Source organism: Artibeus jamaicensis, unplaced genomic scaffold (assembly GCF_021234435.1).
Source record: "Artibeus jamaicensis isolate MK-2021 breed Jamaican fruit bat unplaced genomic scaffold, CSHL_Jam_final scaffold_916, whole genome shotgun sequence".
Classification (NCBI taxonomy): domain Eukaryota; kingdom Metazoa; phylum Chordata; class Mammalia; order Chiroptera; family Phyllostomidae; genus Artibeus; species Artibeus jamaicensis.
The window spans coordinates 28809888-28836110 of NW_026522059.1; positions in this window are offsets into that span (position 1 = coordinate 28809888).

Here is a 26223-nt window from a genome sequence, read left to right on the forward strand (position 1 = left end):
TGTTCGTTTTTCCCGGGGTCTGGAGGCCCCTGAGTCTCCTTTATCCCCATGGGAGTGCGGCTGAGACCGTGCCAACCTTTATTGATGATGACGATTAATGCGTGTGTAGCCACTGTGTTGCTGCGTCTTTCCCTCTTTTGCAGCCCCCCTACCACACCACAGGGGTGGGGCTGGCTGTGAGGTCTCCCTGCCGCAAGTGCCTTCAGCAGTAGCACCTGTGGGGTGGGCATGGCAGGCCCTGAGGCTCAGTCTAGTCCTCCGCCCAGCCTCTCACTGCCTGACTTCTGACCACCCAAAGTTCACAGCCCCTGTCTGCTCCATCACCGTGTGCCTGTTGTGGCTCCTGCTGCACGGCCCCCCTTTCCCAGCCACTCCCATCCCTTGGCCTTGCTCCAGAATCTTCTCCTGCTTCAGCTCAGCACATACATCACCTTTTCCAACCATGCTTAGAAAGTCCCTACCCCCAAATATCTTGGGTTTGATGATTTTGGCGTTGTCTTCCTTCCCCTGCTGCATTTAATCTGCCTGCGTCCTTCTGTTTCTGTCTGGTTTTGTTCTAGCTCATTCCTTCTTCCTCTGTGGTTGTGCGAGATTTCACCCCTGGAGAGAGAGCCCTCTCTGCCTTCTGTGTCTCTTTGTTTTTCTCACACTCATGGCCACCCCATCTGCAGACCACCAGGCCCCTGGGCTCTCACCCTTCTACTAGGGCTCAGTCTGCACCCCCTCAGCTCTGCCCCCTCCTCCTGCCAGTGCCCCTCTACCTCCCTCCTTTCCCTCACCCTCCCTCACCCCTTCCATACCTGACAGAGCTGTGCCAACATGCCCCGAGCCACTCAGGGGCCCAGTGTGCTTACCCGCCGCTTGTCTGCTTTTCCTGGGTCAAGAACAAGGCCCCATGCCCACCTTTCCTTGAACAGGCTGGTGAACTTGGAGGCCACAGGAAGAACCCCTAGTTCAGAGCTCATCAGTTATTTCTTGGAAGGGCTGAGACAGGAGCTCTGCGGGTCTGACAGATGCCTTTGCAGAGGGCTAAGTGTATGTGACAGGCAGAGGCACTTGTTTATTTCCCAGTCGCTGTGCTGAAGAGAAATGGAGCCGTCTCTCTCTCCTTCTGTGCCGGGGAGGCTGGCTGTGTTTGTGGTTTATTTAGAGGTCTGAGCCCTGATCTGAAAATACGGCTGCCTGCTCCAGGCACACATCAAGGCCTGCCCCTGGGCCGGCCTGCCAGGGGGAGAGGTGACCCAGGAAGGGGGACACACAGACCTCAGGCAGCGGCCCACATTCTGGCCCCTGGAATCCTATTATCTCCACCTTCCCTGCCGACAGTGCTCTCTCCGCCGAGCCCACACATCTCGGAGATGGCTTTTTTCTCTGCCAGGCAAGGGGGCTGTACTGGCGGCCTGGCTGAGGGAGTCTGACCTACATTCCCCACTGGAGGAGCTAAGCACCCATCCTCTCCCTGAAGTGGGGACCTGGGGTGCCCACCGTCCTGCTGGCTGGACCATTCACCTGTGTCCATCCTGCTCTCTACAAACCATCCTCCCGTCACAGCCAGAGTGGCTCTTCAACACGCCAGCCAGCTCGTGTCATTCACCCCCGACCACCTTCCAGGGGCTCCTGTGGAACTGAGAGGGAAAACCACTCCCCACCAGGGCTCCCAGGCCCTCCATACGCATCCCCACCCACTTCTCTGCAGCTGAGGGCCCCTCTGCCCCCTCCCAGGGCCCTCCCAAAGCTTCTCTCTCTGCTTGTCGTGGCAGCTTCACACTGCAGGCTTCTCTTTGTCACTTGGGTCTCAATTCAAATGTCACCTCCTCAGAAAGCCCTAGCTGCCCAACAACGGGGTCCCTCTGTTAGTTCCCTCATTTTTCCCACAGCACTTGTATTAGTTACTGAATGTGCGATTCAGTGATGAGTGAATGAGGCTCCAACTCTTATCCTGCGTTATTCTGTGCCAGCCAGAGCCTTGGGCCACCTCTTCAACCCCCCGTGTAGGTGGGGGGGGGAGGGGAACTGTGCCCTGGGGCTGTGGCTTGGAACCCCCCGAGCTCTGGGTGTTCCCCAGAGCAATTGCTTAGCTCAATGGATCTCATCCCTGGCTGCACATTTGAGTCACTTGGGAAGCTTTTAAAATAGCAGGTGCCCCTGAATGCCTTGGGCCTTGCCCCAAATCAATTAAATCAGAATCCCTGGTGCAGGGCTCTGGGAATCAGCGTCCTCTTAAAACCCCTGAGGCAATAGTTAGTCTCGGTTAAGAGTCCGAGCAGCCTTGTCTCTGGGGGAGTAGACTCAGAGCTGTGTGCTTGAGAGCAGCCCCGTGGTCAGCAGGGCTGGGCTGTGGTCAGCAGGGAACACCCGCCCCGTCCACCTCCTGGGCAGTGCCTGCCAGGAGCCAGGGGACCATAAAGGTCCGGGTCTTTGTCACCGCCTCCCCCAAGTCCCAAACCCTGCAGCTCTCCCTGAGCCTGTGCCCCTCAGAATCATTTACCTGGGAGGCAATGTGTGATTAGGAATAGTTCTTCCCCTCCCTGGAATAGAACCCATTCCTGGGCCTGTATTATGCTGCCAGCAGGCATGGGGATCAGAAACAGCGCTGCTGGCAGGCCTGTCTGGGTGAGTTTGCAATGAAAAGGCATGGAGACACGGGTGGGGGCAGGCCAGAGAGGAGAGGGGTGCAGGCAGGGAAGACCCTGAGCTAAGGAAGTGGGGTCTCAGCTTTAGGGAGGAGGCATGGGGGAGGGGAAGAACACACGGGGGGGGGAGATGAGAGCAAAGTTGGGGAGCACCGGGTTTTCAGAAGCTTTGCTGCATTATGAATGCAGTCCCTTATTAAGTGTTATCACAAGAGACAACAGCAAATATTATGTAGCTTGTGCATTCTCTCTGGACACCAGACTGAATCTACCACCTGAGAGTCCTGGCCGAGGCCATTTCCCCAGGACCACCCTCCTCTCCCCCTGCAGCCCCCTACCCCTAGGTGCTCCTGCAGGTTGGATGGCAAAAGAGAGAGGGTTGTTTCTGAAGGTACACTTTCTGAGTCCTTTAGTAAAAAGGGGGCCAGAAATCCGATGCATGCTGGCGCACACAGGGCCTGCTCCTGAGGGCCTGGGGCCCTGAGGTCCTGCCTCTTGCACCTCTAGTCTCAAGGCCCTTTTCCTTGGGAGGCTTTCCCTAGAGCCCCCAGGGTACAGCTCCATTGGGACCCCTTGCTGAATTCCCCAGAACATCCCGGGGTGCCTAAGATAAACTTGATCGCTTTAGACTGAAGGTTGCCCCAAGGGAAATTAACAAGGGGACAGCATAAGCCCCACATGGGGGCTCAGCCTCACTCTCACCTGCTTCCAGGGCCTGGCTGTCTTTCCCCTCCATTCCAGGCCTCCTGAAAGGCCACGGAGTGGGATTTCCATCTGCCATCCCTCCTGCGTGAGTGACGTCTGGACTGAGGCCCCCAGCCCCACCCCCGGACCCGCTCTAATGGCCCAGGGGGACACCAGATCACAACAGTTTAGCATAAGGCCCTCGCCTATGTTCAGGGAGTGGAGGTGTCTCCCCAGCCATTCCCCACAGCAGGTGGCCGAAAAGATGAAGAGAGAGGAGATGGTGACGCTGAGAGTGATGATGAGGAAGGCAGGTATAGAGAGCAGCCACTGGCTGAGTGAGGCACATGCCCTGGAACTAGGCTGCCTGGGCCGCTGTCCATCCCTTCCAACCAGGCATCCTTGGACTCAACATTGACCCTCTTCACGCCTCCTGGCCCTTTTCTGTAAAACCCATGACAGTCCCTAACTTGTGGGGTTATTGTGAGAATTAAATTGCAGGCCCGGTACACAGCACGTCCTTCAAACACTAATCACGCTGGTACCAATTACTGAGTGCTGATGCTGTGGTCGGCCCTGCACTAAGCTCTCTGCTTACCTCCTGCCCTCTCTGGGGCGCTGTTATTAACCTCCTTTTACTGGTGCCCAGTAAGTGGGGTGTTTAAGACTCAAACATGGCTCCCTGGTTCCAAACTCTGCCCCTCTTAATGATCTCAACTAGGTGCAGGATTAATTAGTGTTAGCTAATTGTAAAATCCTCCCATTCCAGTGGCTTAACATAATAAAAGAATCATTTCTCTCCCATGTTCCAGTCCAATGGGCTGTTTGGGAGTGGCCTTCCACATGGTGATTCCAGAAGCCAGGCTCCTTCCATCAAGAGCTCTGCCAGCTTCTCAGGCCTTGAAATCCATGCTGTCCACGAGAGGTTTTCACAGCCACGTCTGGAAGTGGCAGGCTTCACTTCTGTCCACTTTCCTTTGGCCAAAGCACAACCCTATGGCCCCATATAACTGGGAGCGGTGGAGGAGATACAGGAGGAAGAGACGCTGAGACAGCAGCCGTCTCCGCCATGGCGGGGTGAGCAGAAGCTGGTGCACACCTTGCGTCCATTTCCCCTGAGGTGGCGAGGGTGCACAGGACAGTGCCCCCACACTGCTCACCACAAGGCGGCTGAAGCTTCCCTAGCTGAAGGGTGTTGCTCTAGGGTGCAGGCCCAGGGTGCCCTGTGTCTCTGGGACTTCTGAGCTGGCTCCCGAGAAAGTCTCTCAGTCTCAGGCAGGACCGTGTTTCCCTTTTGTTGGAACAAAATTTCCAGTTCTGAACGTGTCCGCACCTCACATCTGAAGAATGGTGTCAGACTCTCCAGCCAGAAACGAGACTTGGACGCTACAGAAGCTGAAAATGCACTCCCACACCCCCCTCCTTGGAGCGCTCCTTCTCCCAGCCCAGCAGAAATCTCTCAGGGGAAGATTCCCTTTCGGACCTGACCTGCTTGTTCTTTATCATGCCTGACTACCCTCAGACACAGCCCCAGCTCTCCAAGCCTACCCCAGGTCAGAGGTGCTTACAGAGGCTGCCCCCAGGCCCTCACTCTTCTGTGAAAGTGACACCCACCCACCCAATTACCCATCCATCTCCCATCGATCCATCCATCCACCCACTTCCCCATCCCACACCCTGGATGCCTCTCTGGGCTCCTGTTTCCATGGTTACTCCAGGGCCTGAGTCTACTCTGGGTTTGCTGAGAGATTCTCCACTCTAGGCTGTTCCCACAACAGCCTTACTTCTGGACTCAGATTCTGAATTGCCTGTGGAGTCTCACCTTTCTTACAGCTCCCATCCCAAATATCACACATTGCTTGTGCATTGGTCCATCAAGGTGAGGAGCTTCCTGGATTTAAAATTAATTTAAAAGCTCTCCGGTGCTGGGATGGAGAGGTGCTCCTGGAAGGAGGGTGTCAGGGGAGCTGCCGCAGGGAACAGGCGGGAGTTCCCAGAGGTAGATGGTGCCCCTGGGACTAATAACAAAGGCCAACATTTATTAGTCCTTTACTATCAGCCAGGCACAATTCTAAGGATTTTTATGACTATGACCTAGGTTAATCCTCACACCTCACACTGTGGGGTACGTGTTACCATTATCTGAGAGGAAACAAGCACAGAAGGGTTGAGCTACATGTTCAAGGTTGCAGAGGTAACTGGGGATGGAACTGGAATTCCGAGGAAGTCAGGCAGACTCTGGAGATTTGCTTTCACATGCTGTATTCACAGCCTCTCCACAGCCCTTCCTTCCCACCTGGGGATCCTGGAAGTTTCGCTGATCCTTTTTTTTAAGACAGAGGGGAGGTTTCTGAACACCTCCGCAGCACCCAGCTCCTCTCTGGGGATGACAAGGGCCCATATGTGAGAACCCTTTTCCTTCCTACTCTTGGCAGACGCTCTCAGCTGCTCAGCAGTCCAGTTCGGTCACCTCCGTTTTCAGGAGCTCCCTGACCCTACCCACCCTGAGCTGGTCTGCCTGTGGGATCTAGAGGTTTCCTCAGGTCACGGCCAAGCTGCAGCTTGTCCTCAGAGGCCTTTGGGGGTGGAGGTGGGGGGAAGAAGCGATCTCATCAGAGAAAGCCAGCTGAGGGAAGACGCAAGATGTTCCCCACAAGTGAAAGAAAACCAATTCACACTCTTCCTTGCAGCCAAAAAATTAAGCTAATTTTTCATTTCTCTACTTATGTGTGACTCAACTAAATATAGGCATCTAGGAATGCAAACAATGACTAGATTTTCTTAATTTAGGGCAGTTTTTAATTAAACCTTGCTAAAACGATGGAGGCTCTGGCTATTTTCATCATGGGAGGAAGCTGTGTGATTTGGGGAGAGGAGACGCAGGGAACAGGACGCCTCCTCCCGGGCCACCTCCTGCCCCGCACTGGCCTCCCCAGCCTGCCCCACCGGGGGTGCCTCCTGGGGAAAGGTGCAGTCCTCTTGGAGTTCTTGTTTCCTCTAACAAACTTGGAGTTGGAAGATCCAAATGACTTAGCAAAAAAAGTTGAAATTACAGGATTGTTTTTGAGAGCAAAGTTAGACTTACTGGAAGATCCTAGTATAAACATTAAGAAACCATAGCCCCAGAAGGGTGGCTCAGTTGGTTAGAGCATCATCTCACACACCGAAAACACTGTGGGTTTGATTCCTGGTCAGGGCACACACCCAGGGTGCAGGTTTGATCCCCAATTTGGGCACTTACGGGAGGCAACTGACTGATGTTTCTCTCTCACATCTCTCCCCCTCCCCCTCCCTTCCTCTCTTTCTAAAATCAACAAACATATACTAAGATGAGAATTAAATAATAAGAAACCATAATCAGAAGTTTCAAAAGTAGAGTCTTCTAGTGCATACCCCTCACCCACGTCAGTTCTCCTGTCCTTGAGCTCATGGAAGGACCACATTTCACAACTTGTTTCCAAGTTTGGAGGAACCGTGTGACTTGTTACAGGCCCGTGAGCTGCGCCAGGACATAAAGCGTCATATGAGGGTCAAGGCACTTAGCTGCCAGTGTAAGACTCTGCAGTGTTCTCTGCTGCTGCCGTGGAAACACATACTGAGATGCTGCTGCCACGGGAGCGAAGCAACCTGGATCCCTGAGCTGCCTGGGTCCCTGCGGAGCGCAGGCGCCCGAGGCTCCTAGATGTGAGGCAGATTTCGTGTGGTTGAGAGATGCATTCTGGTTGGGTTTTATTGCTGAGCTTTGAGGAGAGTTGGTCGTTTCCTGCAGCAGAGTCTCTCCTATCTTATTTAGTACAATAAATAATGCTTCTCTAATGACAGTTGTAGAATAAGATCACATTGTTTTGATTATTTTATATTAGATTATTTTGGAATTTCAAAAATCATTTGTCCTGTTTGGTCTGGAATGGGGTGAAGTTTTCTTTTGCCAGGACTAAATAAGATTGCTGGAGAACATATTTAGCTTGTTAGGTGAAGTGTATGTGTCATCGGGAAGGCTTTTAAATTTACCCAAATGCCCCTGAAAATAAAAGTGGTTGGAGTGGGAGGTGGATTCGTGTCTCAGAGAACTGTGGTTGTGGGCAGGTTCTGAATGGAAAATGCTGACTCTAGAAGGGTGTACTGATGGAGTGGTTGGGCAGAAGAAGGTGAGAAGATGTCTGGAGAAGAATTTTAAGAAGTTTCCCTTTTGATGGGCTGCCCCACCAAGATGCCTCAGTTATGGTAATGCCAACTGGTGTAATAAATAAATGTATATGATTGAAGCTTACTTCGTATTCACATAAAGTCCAAAATATTTGTTCTAAATTGGTGGACAGTCCCTATACAAATGGTGATTCAGGGACCTGGCTCCTTCCCATCTTCAACACATCCTTCCCATGCTGCAGAGCACATCCGTACCCAGCCAGGAGAACGGGAGAGGGTGCACACGGATGTGGGCCTTTTCATAGCTAATGCCTCGAGTGGTGCACATCACATCCACTGGTATTTCACTGGTCAGAACCCAGTCATATGACTGCCTCTAATTGCAAGGGAGCCTGGGTAATGTTATTTAGCTGTGCAGCAAGGAGGAAGAGGAATCATGTGTGGGGAAGACCTAGGCAGTAACAGAAGGTCTCCATTCTTTCAAACTTGGATTTGAGCATTCTTTGAGAATGTAACCCCATGTAGATAAAGCCATAAGTGGACCCAACTTTGTACAGGTTCTATTTTGAAGGCATGAGTGGGATTTTGCCTAAGGCACAGTTTTCTACTTTTTAGATTAAATACTAATCCTAGGCCTCAGCCACAAATAAACCTTCTGGGATTGCCAACTTGTTGGAATTATAGTATAAACAAGTGCAGGTGAATTGGGTACAAGTACTATAGTACAGGAAGGTAGAGAAATAATGAAAAGTATTCTGACGTTAACATTATACTGTCGGAGAGGAACAGGTTGTACCATGGAAATTAAATGAACGCAGGGCCCGGTGAATTAGTTAAATGGAGGATGCCTGCAAGAACTCTCCATCAACATCACAAATTGAACATTAGCATTTAATCTAGTCCTTATATGCACCCAACTCTGTCTCAAGACATGAGAGACTTATGTGCAAGGAGTGAGGAAGCACATTTGGACTAGTTCACAGTTGTCACCTTGCTCTGGTTCGGACCCACTCTCCTGGAGCGCGACTCTGCTACTGTGAGGCTTGCAGTGCCTTCAGCTTTGAACTGTTTATGCAAGCTGATTACTTATAGAAACATAGGAAATTCACAGGAAGTTCCATGCAAGGAACCAGGAAAAGGGATTCTGAGTTGTGTGAGTGGTTCTCAGAAGGTTTCAGGGATGGTAAGCGCTGAAGGCAGAAAATGCATTTTTAGATAACTAAGCGAACAGCAGAGATTATTTGCAACTCTCAAGCCACCAGGCGTTTGGTTTAGTGGCTGACCACTTCACTGCCCTAATGGGAGTAGAGGGTGGAGCGGAGGGAAGCTTGGATTTATGTACTGAGTTCATCCTTAGGAACCTACCACCAGCACAAATGTTTCCCTCTGCTGCAGCAGGAGGAGCTACCATAGCAAGGCACCCCTGAGGGAGCCATAGAAGCTGGCTTGGATAATGAGAAGCACTTGGATCAATCCTTGTGGGAGAAAGACCAGCAACTTTTAAGAAAGAGTGGCTGAGCAATTTGAGCTCTGATCTTAAACTTGGAGGGACTTCCTGAATTCCCTCTGCTGGTATGGATAATCGAGCCTGGGGAATAAATGTGGGTAAGATGGCAGCTCCTGGGAGCAAGTTGAAATCATGGAATTCAGAGTGGGGCAGTCAGGGTGGTGCAGGGACCAGGGCAGCTCAATTTGAGAAGCAAGATGGATCAGACAGCAGCTTCATTAATCCCAGGCAGGAGACACCCCAGATTCAACCCAGGACTTTGGTTGAACACAGTACCACTGACCTTGCTCCCAGTTGGGGGACTATTGGTTACATAAAAGGCACTTCTCAGATCCCAGGTTGAGGGAGATGGTGTCACCCTCAGGCTGCCCTAAATGTTGGAGTAAGTGACATATGTGTTTTATTTGTGGCAAGAAACAGCATTTGAACTTGTTACTGAGAGAAAATGTGGTCGATAGATACTACCCGGGGGCAGGCTGGGTGGGTGGGCTCAAATATCAGTAATGCAATAAGTGAGTGGGTATAGGCTGGAGAGGAGGCATGCCACCACCTTAAATCCCCAGGTCTCCAAACTGCATAGGAGAAGAAAGGAGAATCTGAGTTGAATGAGGGCATGCGTTGACCGCAAGTCACTATTATACTGTGACCACGACTGTGTACTTCTGAAATGGAGTTATGCAATTTATTTGTTAGCTCTGGAAAAGTTATAATGAGATGAAGGATTTTATTGCACTGCATTCAAAGGTTGTGGAATATAAGTTGGTGTCTTCTCATGGGACAAGCTGTTAGAACAACGCAAAATCCTTCTGCTACCTGTACCCGGAAACCCATTCTCAAATCTCCATTGTCCTCCAGGGATTTAAGAGTTGAACATGTACTTCTTTTGACTGTGAAAGAGCTGAAAGTGCCGTGAGGGCACTCCGATTTATGTGGGTCCCACTTAAAAGGCACATTAAAATGAATATGGCCATTTGAAAAGAAGCCTCACCTAAATATTAAAACCAACCGGCCAAGCTTTTGGGAGACGGTAATGAATACTTGGTTAGTCTATAATTCATCATGGTAATAAAATGTCATTATGAAGATTATGCTGCTGAAATTCTGCTCCCAGCCTCAGGACCTTGATATGTAGCAAAGCTTCTACAGATCTGAGTGTAAATTATGAAGTGGAAAGAAGCACTTAGACTTTGCTCCCCGACTTTCTTCTTCCTTGTAGAAGTTGCACCATTTCTGATTTGTTTTGTTTCAGTAGATGTGAGTTTGTGTGTATATGTGGAGAAGGTAAAGGTGTAAGAGGGGTGGTAGGAAAGAGTATGAGTGGGGTCAGATAGAGACACATTTCGTACTGCTAATTGAATTATAGATCGTCGGGAAAGAGAGAAATGTAAGTGGCATGGGTGCTCCCATCAACCCATCTCTCGGTGAGTGACAATGATTGTTCATTTATTTATTCATCCACATATTCACCTATTCATACATGCGTACCTATATCTCCCCACAAGAGCATGTGAGGCAGCCAAAATACTTTCCATTCCAGTTCTCTTTTCTTCATTTATTCATGTGTCCAACAAGTATTCACTGAGGCTCACGTACTTGTGAAAATACAACATTGAGGAAGACATGACTACAGGGCCTTAGGCCACACTGTGGGTAAGGTTCACATGTGAGGGATGCCTGAGGGTCCCCGATTCAAAAGGTAATTCTCATCTCTCTATCCCCTCATTTCCAGGAGCGGACGTGAGGGCACAGCACTCACATGTCTCGAAGTGTGTCTTCCCGGGGGAGGGAGGCTGATCCCTCAGCGCCTCAGCACCTCCCTGGCCTGCGGACTCTCCCCACCTTGACTCATACAGTTGAGTCAGCGGTCCCCTTCTAAGATCTTCCAAACCCATTTTAGCTGGCTGGTTTTTAATGCAATAACCACCAAGATATTCTATTATCTCTAGATCAATGGGTTTTTTTTCCCCTTTTCTACCAGTCCAAATTAGAAATAATGTGGAAAAACTTAGGAAACACAAGTTCAGAGAAAATAAAACTGATTCAACCGCCTTATGTCCTAAACAAAATCTGACTTGGGTCAGTTCTTTCCTCCTGGCCATGCGGCATTCTTGGGGGCAAGGAGGGGACCAGTGAGGGTGTCTGAGAGACACAGGCTTTCACTCCATCACCAGGCCTGGCCTCAAAGGCATTTGGCAGAAACGGCATAGATTGTCCAGAGCTTGGAGACAGCTGTGAATGAGTCAGAAGGGACCTAAGGCCAGTACAAGGCCTCAGATCCACGCTGACCATATTTTTCAAGTCTTAAAATTGAAACACATGGTTTGACACATGAATTACAATAGGACAAAAAAAATCTGGAATTAGAAAATTCACATTGCAGAATGTTGTAGCTGAGTCCAAAATGGGATTTGGAGGGATCGTATAAGTCGAACTGATGGCCCATCAGTCAACCCCCATGTACCTGTTTACCTGGAGGGACACGCACAGGGCTGTAGCTGGCTGGGGAGTGTGGGTGGAGTTGCAGCAGAGTTGCATTAAGAAGGAAGAGAGGCAGAGACTGCAGGATGGAGGGGATGGCAGAGGGTCAGTTCCTAACCAGCTCCCCATTTGGACAGGGGGCTTATAGGAAACACCGATGGGGGTGTTTTCCTGAGGAAGTTGAGGGCACCTTGGGTCCAAGCAGGGCCACTTTAGGGTTCGCGTTCAACACGTGAGAGATGCTGTTCTCCTCACTCTGAGTGCAACTCAGTGCTGCTCTTGTGTCACATGGGTTGGTAACTTCAGATGCCCCAAGAGATAGCTCTTCCTCTTCATCCAAAATAGTCAGCATTCTCCAAAAGGCACCACCAGCTCTGATTCCCACAAAGCTTCAGCTGAGTGGCTGGGAGCCTAGGGCTTAGTAGTCAGTTGAGGGGTAAGAGGTCCTGAGTGAGAAAGTAGGGGCAGTGGAGGAACTCTGGGTCACAGATATTTATGAGGCTTACAGAAGGCAAGCTGCATTCCAGATACGAGAGAAGACCACGGAGCAAGAGGGGACATTTTCTTCCAAATGCAAATTGCATCATATGGTGGGAGGCACAGTTGGATCACAGGATAAACAATAAGAATTCAGGGTCTACCCAGAAAAAACCACCAGAGTAGTATTAGATGAACTTGACAGAGGGATCCATTTGATTAGATCCCTAAACTCCGGTTGTGTGCGCTTTCCAACCCAGCCTATTGTCCCAGCCGACTGGGAGCCCACGGTTGACTTGATAAAGCAGCGGGAGCGCTGCCAGCCCACCCGCCGCCTGCCCGCCCGCCGCTGCCTTTGGCTTGTTTTGTGATCCAGCATTTTAAGGAGGTTGTGACAGTGAGACCCATTTAGAATACAGATGATTGCTTAGACTCTCTTAAAGGCTGTAAGAATATATTTTAATCATTGAGCCTTTCCTAAGCCCAGCAGAGTTATTCATGAATACATTGTTGTGCCTTTGAGTCAACAGGAATTGGACAGACACTGAATTAATGAACCTTTCTCTTCCTCTGGTCCCCCCCACGGCTGTGTGCAGTTTCACTCGCTTTGTGAAATGCAGATGGAGTCTAATGTTCCCCAAATTGATTTGTTCTACATCACTGAATTTCGGGTATTTGCATTTTTGTGCCAGAATCAGATTTAGTTTATTATTATTGTTGTGGAAAATAATTATAATCCTTTAATTGTCATGGCACTCGGCAATTTTTTTTTAAAAATGACAAATCATATTTAATTCCATCCTCCCTCTGTCATGGAGGACTGAGCAGAGGGGTGTCTCCAAGTACAAACTGCCCCTGGGTCCCAAGTGGTAGGACAAGGCTCCAAGAGGTGAGGTGACTTGCCTCCAGCCATGCGGGTATAAGCTGTGGAAGCAGGAACGGAAGCCAGGGTGGGTGGGGGGCTCTGCCAGGCCCGAGTTCCCATCCTCAACGGGCCCTATCTGCAGTGTCTGTCAAGTGGGTTTGATCGTCTCTACCTGGCAGGCTGTGAGTGTGAGGCAGGGGCGGGGGACCAGCGCAGGTGCGGTTCATCGTTCCCTCCCCCTCCCATCTCCAAGTGCTTGCAGGTGCCGTCCAGAGGCCCTGAGACCCACCAGGACTGGGATGTGAGAGCCTAAAGCCATGAGGCTAAGGGGCCAGCAGTCATACCACATTCCTATACACACATGCACACGTGACACACGCATGCACTAGTAGAAGAGCTCCTCTCTGAATTTCAAGTCTACAGCAGGTTAAGGGGAGGGTAGCCTTCCTCATCTACTGTTCTAGTCTCTAAAATCAGCCCCATGAATAGCCCCCTGCCACATAAACACTGCACGTATGCTCATGGCAACCCACTCTTCGGATCTCAACTCTCACTGTCCGTCGGGCCTTACGCCACCTTCTGACCGATGCCTTTGGCCTCCGTCAGTCCAGAAGCCTCTGCTGGGGGTGTCCTTACTCCTTGTCTGCTGGTCCTTTTGCCCAAAAGTTTACTGAAACATGTAACAATAGCCTAAGATGGTCTCTGTTTGGGCCTCACACCTCCTTAGGACCTCGGGAGCAGCTGGGGCTCATAAGACGTTAGCACTTTGACCTCCTCTTCCATGCTGGACTCCAGGGCTGGAACCTGCCTTAGCTGTCACCTGGTCCAACCCTCTCCTTTCACAGAAGGGGAGTTCTGGGCTTAACTCTGGGCTTCAGCTACCCAGGATAGATGTTTCTTTCACTGGTGACAGGGTAACTGGATAAGCCATGTCTTATTCACCCATCAGCAGCCTCCTCAGGGGAGAATTAAAGGCCCCCACCTGGTTCCCGTGAGGAGCCTCATTCTCCATCAAGCTGCAGAAGACTCAGCAGGAGCCATTTTAACAAATAGCCCGGAAGGAGCCGTCCAGAGACCCCAGTCTGTGGCTCAGGGACTCCAGGTCCGGCTTCTGTGTGGTTGTCCCAGTCTTTTCCTCAGTCTTCTCCACAGTCTCACGTGGGCTGCTGTACCTCCAGGAGTATGTCTGTGTATCGTCCAGGAAGGAGAAGGCAAGAGGGAGGGGCCTTGCTAGCAAACTTCTTTCTTCTCCTTGGTCTACACTGTGACTGCTGAAGGTCCCCTCTGGCTGCAGAAGCCAGCTCTGCCTGTGCTTGGGGCAGCCTGAGGGACCTATGACCACCCCTCCCCCTCTCCCTCCCCCTCCCCCGGGGCAGCCCTTAGTCAAATAATGACTGATGTTTTGGGTGATCAATATCCCAGTTCCCTGGCCCCTGGGGCTGGGGGAAGTGGATGGGTAATTCCAGGTCACCTCTACACTCTCCCCGAGTCTCAGTCTTCAATTTTGCCCACTGGCTTGATAAGGCATCTTTGTGGACTTGCTGTCCTTCCTGCCCACTTGCCTGCTGGTGCCTCTTGGGACCGCCTCCCAGTGAAGCTACCCGCAGTAGAAACACTTTCTCCATGTCTGCTTCTGCAGGGGAAAGCAAACCAACGTGATGGCAGAGTTCATGATCAGAGAGGTTAAGCAACTTGTCCAGGGTGGCCAGTTAACAAATGGGCAGCGAGGATTCAAACCTGGAGCTTACAGATTCCAAGCCTGACTTTGAACTCCTCCCCCAGCTATAACTGTTTGACAGCTCTGGCAGCGAAGGGGCCTCCAATGAGGTAAGGCCTACCCTCAAGTGGAGGCTCGTGAGTGTGGGGATGGAGCTGGGAGAGGACCCAGCTGCCCTTGGCCGCCCTGGAGTGTCAGCAGCTGCGGGAACAGCTGGATGACAGACTGATAACTCGGGTTTAAATTCTCTTTCCCAGTTAGCTCAGGGAAGCTGTCAAAGGAAAGGTCAAGCCCTCCCTGGAGGCAGTCCCTCCCTCTTCTGAGGCCAGGATAACTCAGTGTGGGGTCTCCTACCCCGGCCCCCACCCTGGGTTCCTCTGGAAGGGTACTCCTGACAGATCAGATAGATGCTGGTCTCCCGGAGCTCTGCTTGGAAAATGTGCTGATCAGGGAAGGCTGACAGAGAACACACTGCTTCTAGGGCTGGGGACAGAACAGACTGCCTCCGCGAGGCAGGTCCTCTGCACCCAGCTGGCCCTGCACAGATGCAGCCTCCACCACTCAGGATAAACATTCCCCAGTGGGAGGAGGCAGATGACACATGCTGAACTCCCTGGCGGCCACCCTCCGACTCTCAGGGCCCTCTTGGTCATGCGAATGTGGAGGCAGAGGGGCCTCCTGTCAGGGCCCTCCTGCGGGTCCCAGACCTTCCCTCCTCTCAGGGGCTCAGCGCTCCAGGCGCATGAGCCAACCTCGGACCCCAGATCCCTTTGGCTCCCTGAAGGAGGAGACAGAAGTTTGTCAGGACACCAGATCTGGCTCAAGACATACCGGGCCAGAGAGTCTCTCCACAGCTGTACTTAGGTTTTGGGAAAGGATTCAGATCAGGGCCTGTAGTTCAGTGGAAAGAGCACAGGCCCTAGGGTTAGGGAAACCTGGGATTCAACCCCAGCTCTGCCTGTGATAATGTTCTTAGGGAAAAAGGTGCTGGTAATGAGCCCACACCTTATTGCTGCAGTAGGTTTCAATGATGTTACATTTCTGTAACCGCTAAGTACATACCAGGAACTAAATAAATGGTAAAGCCATTATTAATACTAACGATGCCTCAGGAAAATATAGAATGGCAAGAACGGTGTGTTCCCATTTTTATAAAATTGTGGTGGTGCACTGACAGAATGCTTATCAAAAACACCACCAGTAGTTATCTCTGGGTAATAGGTTTGGAAGATGACCTTTAATTTCCTTTTATCTGCTTGTTCTTCAATGTTTGTTTTGCTCTGCACACGAACATAAGGAAAATTGCCTGTATGTAACTCAACAGTGTCCAGTAAAGGCTGGATCCTTAATGCTCTTGCATGTAGAGGTTTGGGACTAGGCGCTTGGGGTTTACTGAGTTACTCCTCAGAGCAAGAGAAGGCTTTGGTTTCCCAGAGCCCCCTGAGAAATGGGCGGGAATGGGAAGGGGGGGGGAAAGAGGTGGCAAGGTGGCAGAAGCCCATGTGGTCAGCAACGTGACCGTAGATTTTCCCTGAAGCCCAGTACTCACTCAAATGCTTGATGTGAGCGACTTTTGTCACGTGAACTGACACGGGGCTGGACTTCCCGTAAGAGTTCGTGTGCGCGGGGTAGATCAGAGGCAGCGTCTGGGGAAACAATCCACAGTGAGTCAGCAGAAATATCAACAAGGCTCCTGAGCTCCGTGGAGCATAGAATTGCTCAGACTTGAGCTGAATTGTCCTGGTTATTGACTGCTGCACAACAGACCATTCCAAACTTCCTGGCGTAAAGCACCAACAATGATTTACTATTATTATCTCTCCGAGTTCTGGGCGTTGACTGCACTCAGCTGGGTGGGTCTCGCTTGGGGTCCCTCCGGCAGTTGCATTCAGAGGGCACTGCAGCCGGAGTCTTTGCGAAGGCTTCCCCGTCCGTGTGTCGGGCGCCTGGGCTGGAACAGCTGGGGCTCCTCAGGAATTCCTCTCTATCTCTCTGTGGTCGCCCCATCTGGGGCCTCTGCCCGGGCATCTACAGAGGGGCCGGACTTCTTCCATGGCTGCTCATGGCTCCAAAGGCATGTGTCCTGAGAGACGAGAGAGCCAGGTGGAAGCTGTATCGCCTTCGTGACCCAGGTTTGGAAGTCACGGTCACCTCTATTGCACTCTGTTGGTCAAAGCAGCCAAAAGGCCCACCCAGGTACAAAGAAAACAGTCTCCATTTCTTGGTGGAGGATTTGCAAAGTTTTAGGATGCGCATGTGGGGTGAAAATATGATTGTAGGGCTGAGGGCTGGGTGACAGGGTGAAGGAATTAAACAAAGAAGAACAAAGGGGGTAGAGGGAGGAAGAGTAGGGTATAGCAGGATAAATGGTGATGGAAGGAGCCTTGACTTGGGGTGGTGAGCACAATACAATATGCAGATGATGTGTTATATAGAACTGTACCCCTGATACCTGTACAATGTTATTTACCATTGTCACCCCAGTAAATTCAATATAAATAGATTAATTCATTAAAGAAAGCCCCCCCTTCAAAGAAAATACTATTGTGGCCATTTTGGAAAGCAGAGTCTGCCACGAGACATTTCACAGGTGTTAGGAACACAGTGGTCTCCGGCAATATCTGAGTTCCAATCAGGAAAAAGCACAACTATTTTTTTAGAGGCAAATATTAATAGAAGTAGACTTCAAATTAAACCTAAGGTTATTTGGAAGAACATGGATGATGAAGAGGGACTTTTAGTGTAGCAGATTTACTGGAATTGGCTGTGAAAATCATAATGCAAATGAACAAGCCAGAAAGAATAATGTTGCTCTCTTGTTCAAAACTCTTTCTGGATGGAGCTAGTGGTGCTGGAAATTGAACGGGGAAAGCCTGGAAGAGGGCCTGCGGGTCAGAAGGGTCAGGCCTGGCTGTTGGCAGGCAGTGCGTGGAAGAGCACGGGAGAGATTGCTGAGACAAAATGTGCAGGACAGAGCCTGGGGCGGGTGCGGGGAGGGAGGAGTTGAGGGGAACCTCAGTACGGCAGGCACCTGCTTCTTCTACATGAGGGCTTCCCTGGCGGGGACATCTGGGGGCAAGGCCTTGGGGGCCCGGAATCTCCTGCTCCATGCTGGGGCTCTAGCAAGTGAGTCAAGGGCTACGGGGCCCAACCTCTTTATCACTGGAGTCCCTGCACCAGTGACCATCTCTTACCAGGTGAGGGCTCTTCGCCACAGGGAAATCACTCCTTCTCTTGTGCTCTGCTTCTCACTGGCTTCATTCTGAATCTCTGTAGTCAGACCTGGAATCTCCGATCCTGGACCTGGAGGAGCCCCGGGGCCATTCAGATTGGAAAGTAGCTCTCTCTCACCTGCGAATCTGATGGGTGGTCCTCAGCTCTCACATTGGGAAGAATCTTGAGTTTGCATTTGGACTCAGAGGGGAAAGAGGCCTCACTGGCTCAATGGGCAGTGGAAGGTGGAGTGGTGATACACATTCGGAAATCATTTCCTGACTGTTTTAGGTTTGGGCAGCAGATACATCTTAAAGCCGTTGGCCATCCCTCTTTTCCTCCCAGATTTTCAGGACCTGCATTTATAGCCTCCTGTATGCATCTGCACCTTCAGAAAACCACACCCACACTCCTGCACCCCTCTCCTCTATGGCTCTCAGTTGCTGACATTTTGGTTCTGATTTCTCTTCAATTTAGTTGTCCCTTCAATCTCTGTTTTGTAGACCAGAAGAGCATAAGTCTTCAAAAGACCTTAGAGATCATCTGATTCTGCCACCTCCTTTTACAGATGAGGAATCTTTCTCAACAGGACAAAGATTTGCCTGCCAGTCCCCAATCAGCATGTCAAACAGACTTTGCAAAGGGGCCTGCTCAGGGCATAGTGCAGTGCCAGGCTTTTCCCCCTTTGCCAACATCCCATCCGTTCCCCGTTCCTGCAGTGGCCAGGCCGTGCTGAGGATGCTGCCAGAGTGTCAACCAGGAAGGCGTCTTCGTTCTTGAAAGACATGGAGCAGCAGACGGCTCCTCGAGACCCCAGCGATGCGATTTCCTCAAAGCCCAACATACAGTAACCCAGAAACATATGTGGTGAGCAATAGCAGTCATAAATTTTACGAGATTATGTGTTCCTAATGTGAGATTGCAGGCTGATCTGTTTGTGGAGCGTGCCAAGCTTCAGCATGATTCAATCAAGTTGTGCTTAATCTTCCCTTATTTACTCCGGGTGAGGGTGAGTCACATAATGTGTCTCTAGTCCAGTCTGCTGAACTAATTTACCCTAAGGATTCTGATGGACTGGTGATTTGTTTTCTCTGAAGGTCCAGAGTTTATTTATGTATGTTGTTAGATGGAATCTGAATCATATACAATGAGTATCTGTAGTTGTGTTGAGGACCAAGTCCTCTCTGGAAAATCACTAGGGACAGAGAAGACCTTGGAGACGGTCACAGCTTCTTGTTGGTCTTGGCCATATCATGCCAATGGTTTTGTCACCTGTCCATTAAGTCACTGATTTAACCTTATGGTCTTTTTATCACAGAGAAGAGAGTTTTGGCCAATGCTTCGTGGCCCTGGCCCTGGGCCACGTGGTTCAGGAAGGAAAGGGGAATAGTGCCATCTCATGCAAAGATGTAAAATCCTGGACAATTTGCCTGTGGCCGGCAATGACTGCAGCCACCAAGCATCTCCATCTCCCCAGGTCCAAGTTTCTGCAGCCTCTGGGAAGATGGGAATGTGCAGAAGGGATCTGGGGGCTGTGTCCTCGGTGCCTTTTTCTAGTGCTACACGGGGATGTCACATCCCCTTGTATGGAGAACAGAAAGGACCAGTCTATAGCTTGACGTTGACAGTTTGGGGACCTCCTGGCTTCCATGGATCAGGAGAAATGTGGAGTGCAGGCCTTTCAAGTTTGAGGCCATGGGAAAAAGAGATGCCCTGGATTGAATCTACTTTGATCAGGGTGCCAGCCACCTAGGTTTGTGTGGAACCGAGAAGTTCCCAGGATGTGAGACTGTCAGTGCTAAAGCCACCAATGTTCTGGGAAAACTGGCACAAGCTGGTCACCCTAATTTTGGTTTCCCTTGACTTTGATAAGTAAGGCTTTAAGATAGCCAGAGCTTTGGTTGAAATAAAGGGTAAATCTTTCCTCTTCAAGTGGCTGCCGCAGGGCCTCAGGCTCTGGGCGAGCTGAGTCCCCATCCCACCCCACCTCACCCCCCACCCCTCCACCATTGTGAGGTGAGAGTGTGGCCACAGCCCTGCCCAGTTTCCCAGGTTTTTCCCCCAGGGATTACCCAGGTCTGTAGGCCCTTGCCCCTCTGTTGAGGGGTGGCAGCAGGTTCTCCTGCCAGCTGTGGGGCATTGCCAGGCTCTCAGCCCACCCTGAGAGGTAGAGAAGCCCACAGTCTGCACAGGGAGACAGATGAGAAGACACAGCTGTCATTGGAAAGGCGGTGTGACTCGCGGGGGGCAGGGTGTCAGGCTGGATGCCAACATTCCTGAAACTCTGATGGCCTGAAGCAGTTACAAGTCAATTTCAAGCTGGTGGCAGGTTCTGGATTTATCTGTTGGGGGGAAAACTTGTGGTTTTTCTTTTTTTCTTTTAGGGGTAAAAATGCAAACACTGTGGTGAGCCCTTTGCTTACAAAGGTAGCACCCATATTCCATTGCACCCTGATTAAGAGCGTGGACTCTAGAGCTAACCTGCTGGGATTAAGGTTCTGAGTGCTATTTAATTTGACCTCAGGTGAATAATATAACCTCTCTGGGCCTGAGTCTCCTACTCTATAAAATAGGCATACTGATAGGATAACTGTGAGAATTAAATTTATTCGTGTACACATTGAATGTACGCTAGAGCCTGGCACATAGAAATTACTCAAAAAAAAATCTATGAAACCGGACTGAAATGGCTGAGTCAAACATGACCAATCACCCTGTACGGTAGTGAAAAAGTTGTCTTTTGTCGCCACAATTGTGCCCCAGTGGGAAGCTGTGCCCAGTGGCTCGTCACCTCTGCCAGCTGTCCGCACTGCTTATCACTGCATCCCTCATGCTCTCTTGCTGCCTGGTCACTGTCTCCTAGGTTGGTGTGGACACACTGCACTTTCTGCTTTGAGTGGGAATTGGAATTGAAGCTGTAGAGCTTGACAAAGTTTTACCAAAGGCCTGGGTTCACAGAGATCTGAGCAAAGATGATCCCGGACCACTGGCCAAAACACCTAAAAATTCCAGGACCTCAATGGCAAAGGCCTTACAGAAGAGTCCCCTCCCGGTCAGTCTCCTGCCTACTATGCCTCAAGGAAGGCTTGTCTTCTCCCAGAAGATAGCTTCAGCCACACCCTGCCACCCAAGTCCTGATACAACAGCCTGCTTTAGGCTCCAGCAGGAAGAAACTCATACATTTTCCCCTGCACCCAGCACCTATCTGCAGGGATGCCTCTTAGGGCAATATGTTGAATTCAGCTCCTGTAGTATTTTGGGTATTGCACTAATTTCACTTAAAGCATCTTGCCAAATTAATCTTGAGCAAATAAATACAACATTTTTGAAAGGTCACCTTTGGCTTGAATTCTATAACCTATGTCTTTATTAATAGACCAACATTTTCTAAACAACAAATGCTTAGAGTCTCTGAATGTTTAGTGCCATAAGGGCATAAACTCAACTTTCCCAGCATGCATTTGACAGTGCCTCAAACTGATGTTTGGTAAATGTGTTTTTAATACGCAATGTTTCACTGATGCTGAAGAGCAGTTGGATGGATCCTAGATGGTATAAAACATTCAGTGGTGTCAGAGAGATTTTTATTGCACCATTCACTACCAGGATTAAAATATCTACAGCCCAGGACTGGAAAATGCCCTAAAACCATTTCTTAGAATCATCTGTTTCAGTCTGCCTCATGTTCTGTGTATGTTTGCAGTATGGTGATTTTATTCTTCATTGTTTTTGTAAATGGCCTAGTGACATGTCTGTGGTCCTTATCCAGTTGTGTCATCTCCTGAGGAAAAAAATCCCCAAACTTGTTTACATACAGAAACATTTGCATTTTGGGAATCTACAAGTCCAACAAAAACTGTTGTCTTTTCAAGTTCATTCAGCAGGGATTGTGTCTGGAATACAACAACACTGAGTTTTGTAGCCAAAATAATGAGCAATGTTTAGTTCTTCTTACCATATTCAGACTGATTTCATTCCTTGCATCTGCTACAATTTTAATTATTTAGCTTTGTATTTTACCCCCTGAAAAGGTGCAACATTATTTGGTGTCAATATTTACATAATTCATAAACATTCTGCCATAATATGATCAAATTTTACTCTGACTTCTGCCAAATGAATAAAATTCCCATTATCATGTTCATACTCATAAAGTTTCTTGGACACTCCTCTGAACACTAGACCTTGCTTGCCAAAAATTAAACCATAGTATAATCTGCATTTGACAATAACACAACAATTTTTTCCTCATTTTTGTAATTTATTTACTGGGAATGCTCTTGGAACAAGCAATGCTTCAGTGGCTTGACACCACTGAAGCTGGTTTCCCAGTCATGCAACACCAACTGGAGGTCCAGGTGTCTCCTAGGGTTGCTGCCCTCCCTGTTATGACTCAGTGATCCAGGCACAAAGAGAAGGAACCGTTCTGCAGCTTTACCATCTGGGACAAGTGACCACCTCAGTCAGTGTGGCCGGCAAGAATGATGGAGGGTCTTTGAACAACAATCAAACACTTCAGCTCAGAAAGGACAGGATCTCTGCTGGCCACCATCCATTGGCCAGATCTAGTCACGTGGCCTCTCCTGACATCAAGGACAGCAGAGATGTCCATTCCTCATGCTTATTGTTGTGCATTTTATTTCATTTGTGTTTTCAGAGAATGGTGATAAATGTTGCCAGTCTTTGTACCCATTTCTCACGTTTCATTCTTAGCTACACACAAAGACAAAAAATACAAACTCCTTTGAGGAAGAATAAAGAAACCGTGGTCCAGTGATGTTTTTCATTATTTGAAAGAATTTATGTGGAATAAATTTATGAAAATCTCCTATTTGTAATGTCTTTGGGGAAGTTAAAATTTCTTACTTAAGGTAAACAACATTTCAGCAAGTGTATCTTCATAGGAAATATTTGAATTGTGTGGTGTCTCTGGCTCCAGCCACTTCTATTCTGTGAACCCTTCAGCCCCTTTATATTTCTCCCACCATTTCTGGCAGTCCCTGGAGATAGTGTGAAGAGCCCTTCTTGGACTGATCCCCTAGGCTCCTATTTATTCCCTTCTGCCCCCTGCGCTGGCTCCTCCTGTTATTGCTGAGTGCTGAGACAGCAGCAATATCCCCAAAGACACACCTTGCCCTGCTACTAATCACCATATGCATCCTTTCCTGTCTGTGGGTAGGCTGACCAGCGCCACTAAAGCCTAGTGCTCCCAAGAAATGGCAAAGAACTAACTCTTCTAGTGCTCAGCCTCTGCATTGTTAGCTAGCACCCCAAAATTCAGTGGCCTAAAAAAATAGGTGTTTCTTTTGCTCATGAGGCTATAGGTTGACAATTTAGTCTGGAATTAAATGAGCAACACTCTTCTGGTCTTGCCTGGGCTTCCTTTTGTCTGTGGTCAGCTGTGTGTCAACTTGGGCTGTTCCACATGCTCATGATCTTGACTAAAATTGTTGGGCTGCATAACTCTCATGCACATGGTCTCTCATCCTCCAGTGGGTTGGCTCAGGCTGTGCACATGAATGAGGCAGAAGTCCCAACAGAACGAGCAAAAATGTATAAAGCCTCTCAAGGCCTGGGCTCAGAACTTGGTAAACATTTCTTATACTAGATTCTATTGGCCAAAGAAAGTTATAGGATGAATCTGGAATCAAGAAGATAGAAGATAGACATCGCCTCTTAGTGGGGAGAGCTGAATAGTTCTGCTGCAAATGGCAGGGACACAGCAGGGATAAAGGACTGTTTCCATCTTTGTAATACTGCACAGTCTCCCCTTAGAATGGAGGGGGGTCCCTAAGGATCAAGCCAGAGGACAAATGCATGACAGCACAGACTTATTCAGAATGACCCCTGCTCCCAGCATTGTTCTTTTGACCTTGATCCTGTTCAGACAGGACAATACCATAGCTTATGCCGAGCCCAGTGAACATGAGAAGGGCCTGGCTATGATAGCCAAAGCTCACCACAAACTGGGGAACTCCCTCCCAGCACTGCTGAAGGCCAGCGAGTCACTCTAGGGTTGATTCTTTCTCAGAGGAAGATGGCTGCAATCTCTGCTCCTTAAATATGACTGAGGGAGGGCATGGAAAAAGAAGAAAGTTTGTGGAATTCCTCAGGCCTTGCTGTGATCAAGGCTCAATCTTCCCCCTCTGCTTGACTGAAAAGGCGAACCCCAGGATGTAGACAAGTAACCAGAAAGAGTTGCAGTGATCATCCTTCATATATGCTTGCTGAGGCCAGTTTCGGTGCCTCCCCTCTCAGTGCCAACCCAGGAGGAGAGACTGGGCTTCAAGGACGGCAACTGGAGTGCAGAGCCCACTGAGCAGATAAAACTACTGTTTGGTAGATGAGTGCCTATTCTAAGTTAGATCGGAAGTGGTAACACCTTGATTATGCTCCTCAATTGACCTAAAGCCTCCAACATCTCTAGAGGTCCCTGGATTCAATGGGGGTGAATAAATCTATTACGGGGCACTCTGAGAAAGAGAGCTTGGTGGGGAAGTCCTGTGCTTGGAATTCCTAGGGCATGAGGTCCCAGAGAATGCCTGGATTTCTGCAGTGTGGCTTCCAAACTGCTTTTAGCCTTGGTACAGCATTCAAAAAAGGACAAAAATGTAAAATAGTTCATCTTTGCTTGAGCCAGAGGGTTGTGGAAAGAAGCCTCAAGCCAGCCTGCCCTGGCTGTGGGCCAGGTTTCTCTTCTGTAGACGAAGCTCTTGTTCCCTCTCCTTCTTCACTCATATGGGGTGTTTTTTAGTATGAACTCTGGAAATAGGTGTGAAAGCAGCTTTGCAAATATAAAGCATTCCATAAATACAATATTTTTTCATTGTTTTGTTCCTTGACTACTTTCAAGCAGAATTTGAGGCAGCTCATAAGATTAATATGGTGAAAATAAGTCCCCAAACTATCCAATACTACCCCAGAACTGCAAGAGAAAGACAAGTAATAAAAGGCATGGGAACAAGGAAAATTATATCCAAAAACCAGATTGAGAAAGATTTTTTCTGCTAAGCAAAAAATTTAGCTCTTAGAAGATAATCAGATAGACAGACAGGTACGGAGGTCGCTAGTGTTTGCTGAGTGGGATCTGGGTGCCACACACTGCAGGTGGGTTATGGGGGCCAGATCATTTTTTCTAGGCAGTTCAGTCACCGAGATAAAAGAGGGGAATTAACAATGTAATCAAATCAGTCTGCATACATTCATCACTAAGTTTTTCTGAGCCCGAGCTCTGAGATGAATCTTTATGTAAGGCACAGCCAGGAACGCACTGAAGAACAGCTTCTAAAACAGCTTTGTGTCCTTGTTCCAGGTTAGATGGAGGGAGCTCACCCCACCCTGTCTCTCCCAGTGAAATGCAGCATAAAAATTGGGCAGAATTCATGCAATGGCATTGGAGAACTCTGAAAACAACCATGGGCAGACTGGGAAAGAAGACCAGAAGTTGATGTACCATCGAAGTGGCGGTGAGTTTACCACTGTTCCCTCTGATCATCTCAGGGTGTGGATTTAAAGGTGAGTGCAGTTATGGGAGGTGCACAGCGGAGTAAGGTGAGCAGAGCCTCAGATTTCTGACCAGGAAACTGAAAGGGGAATTCCGGGTAGTTGAACAGTATCAGAGAGATAGTGGAGAAAGTGACAATTTGGGAAAGTAACTAGATAAACTTGTTTATGGACTGAAGGGCTCACCCCTTGGCTGCACATGTATGGATCTGAACTTAAACAGAAGACCGAATGTTAACACATTGACCACTGCCCAGCTCCCAGACTAGCCAACACATGGTGAGTATATGGACAGACCTAAATATATTGCAAAGGCGTTGAAAACTGAACCAATATTGGAGCCATAGCCCACAGAAGACAGGCTGGAACTCGAGGCCTGAACTTAATCAGTTTTATCATCTGCTATGACAAAAATAGCAACATGCTTCACAGGATTTAAACAAGATCCAAAGTCTCATAACACAGTAATCAAAATGTTCAGGATGCATAAAGAACCAGACAAACATCAACTTGCATGGGGAAAGACGGATGATAAATGCCCATGGTAAATGACACAGCTGTTGGAATTAGCTGGCAAACACTTTAGAGGAGCCATGATAAATAATGATCCAAAAGTGAAGGCAAATTTATATTCTCTCTCTCATTAAACTGATTATATTTCATTAATTTTATTATTCAGTAATACTTTTTAATTAAAAAACTACTAGCATCAACCTTAAAAGGTGCATAATTTCATTAAAAAATTAAGTACTGAATTTCCATTTCTCAACAAAGTCGATGAAGGACGTGTAATTTACACAAAATTGTTGTTGATGTGGGGGCTGCAGAAGTACCATTTAACTGCATTAAACCAGAAATCGCATCTGCTAAAGAAGCCTCAGCCTTTCCTTCTTACCAATTTATTGCCTCTTGGCTCCTGATTCACCCTTTTTTGGCCTGCTCTGTGGTAATGTATATGGTCCTCACAAATATTTTTCTTTGGTCGTCTGGCATGACACTA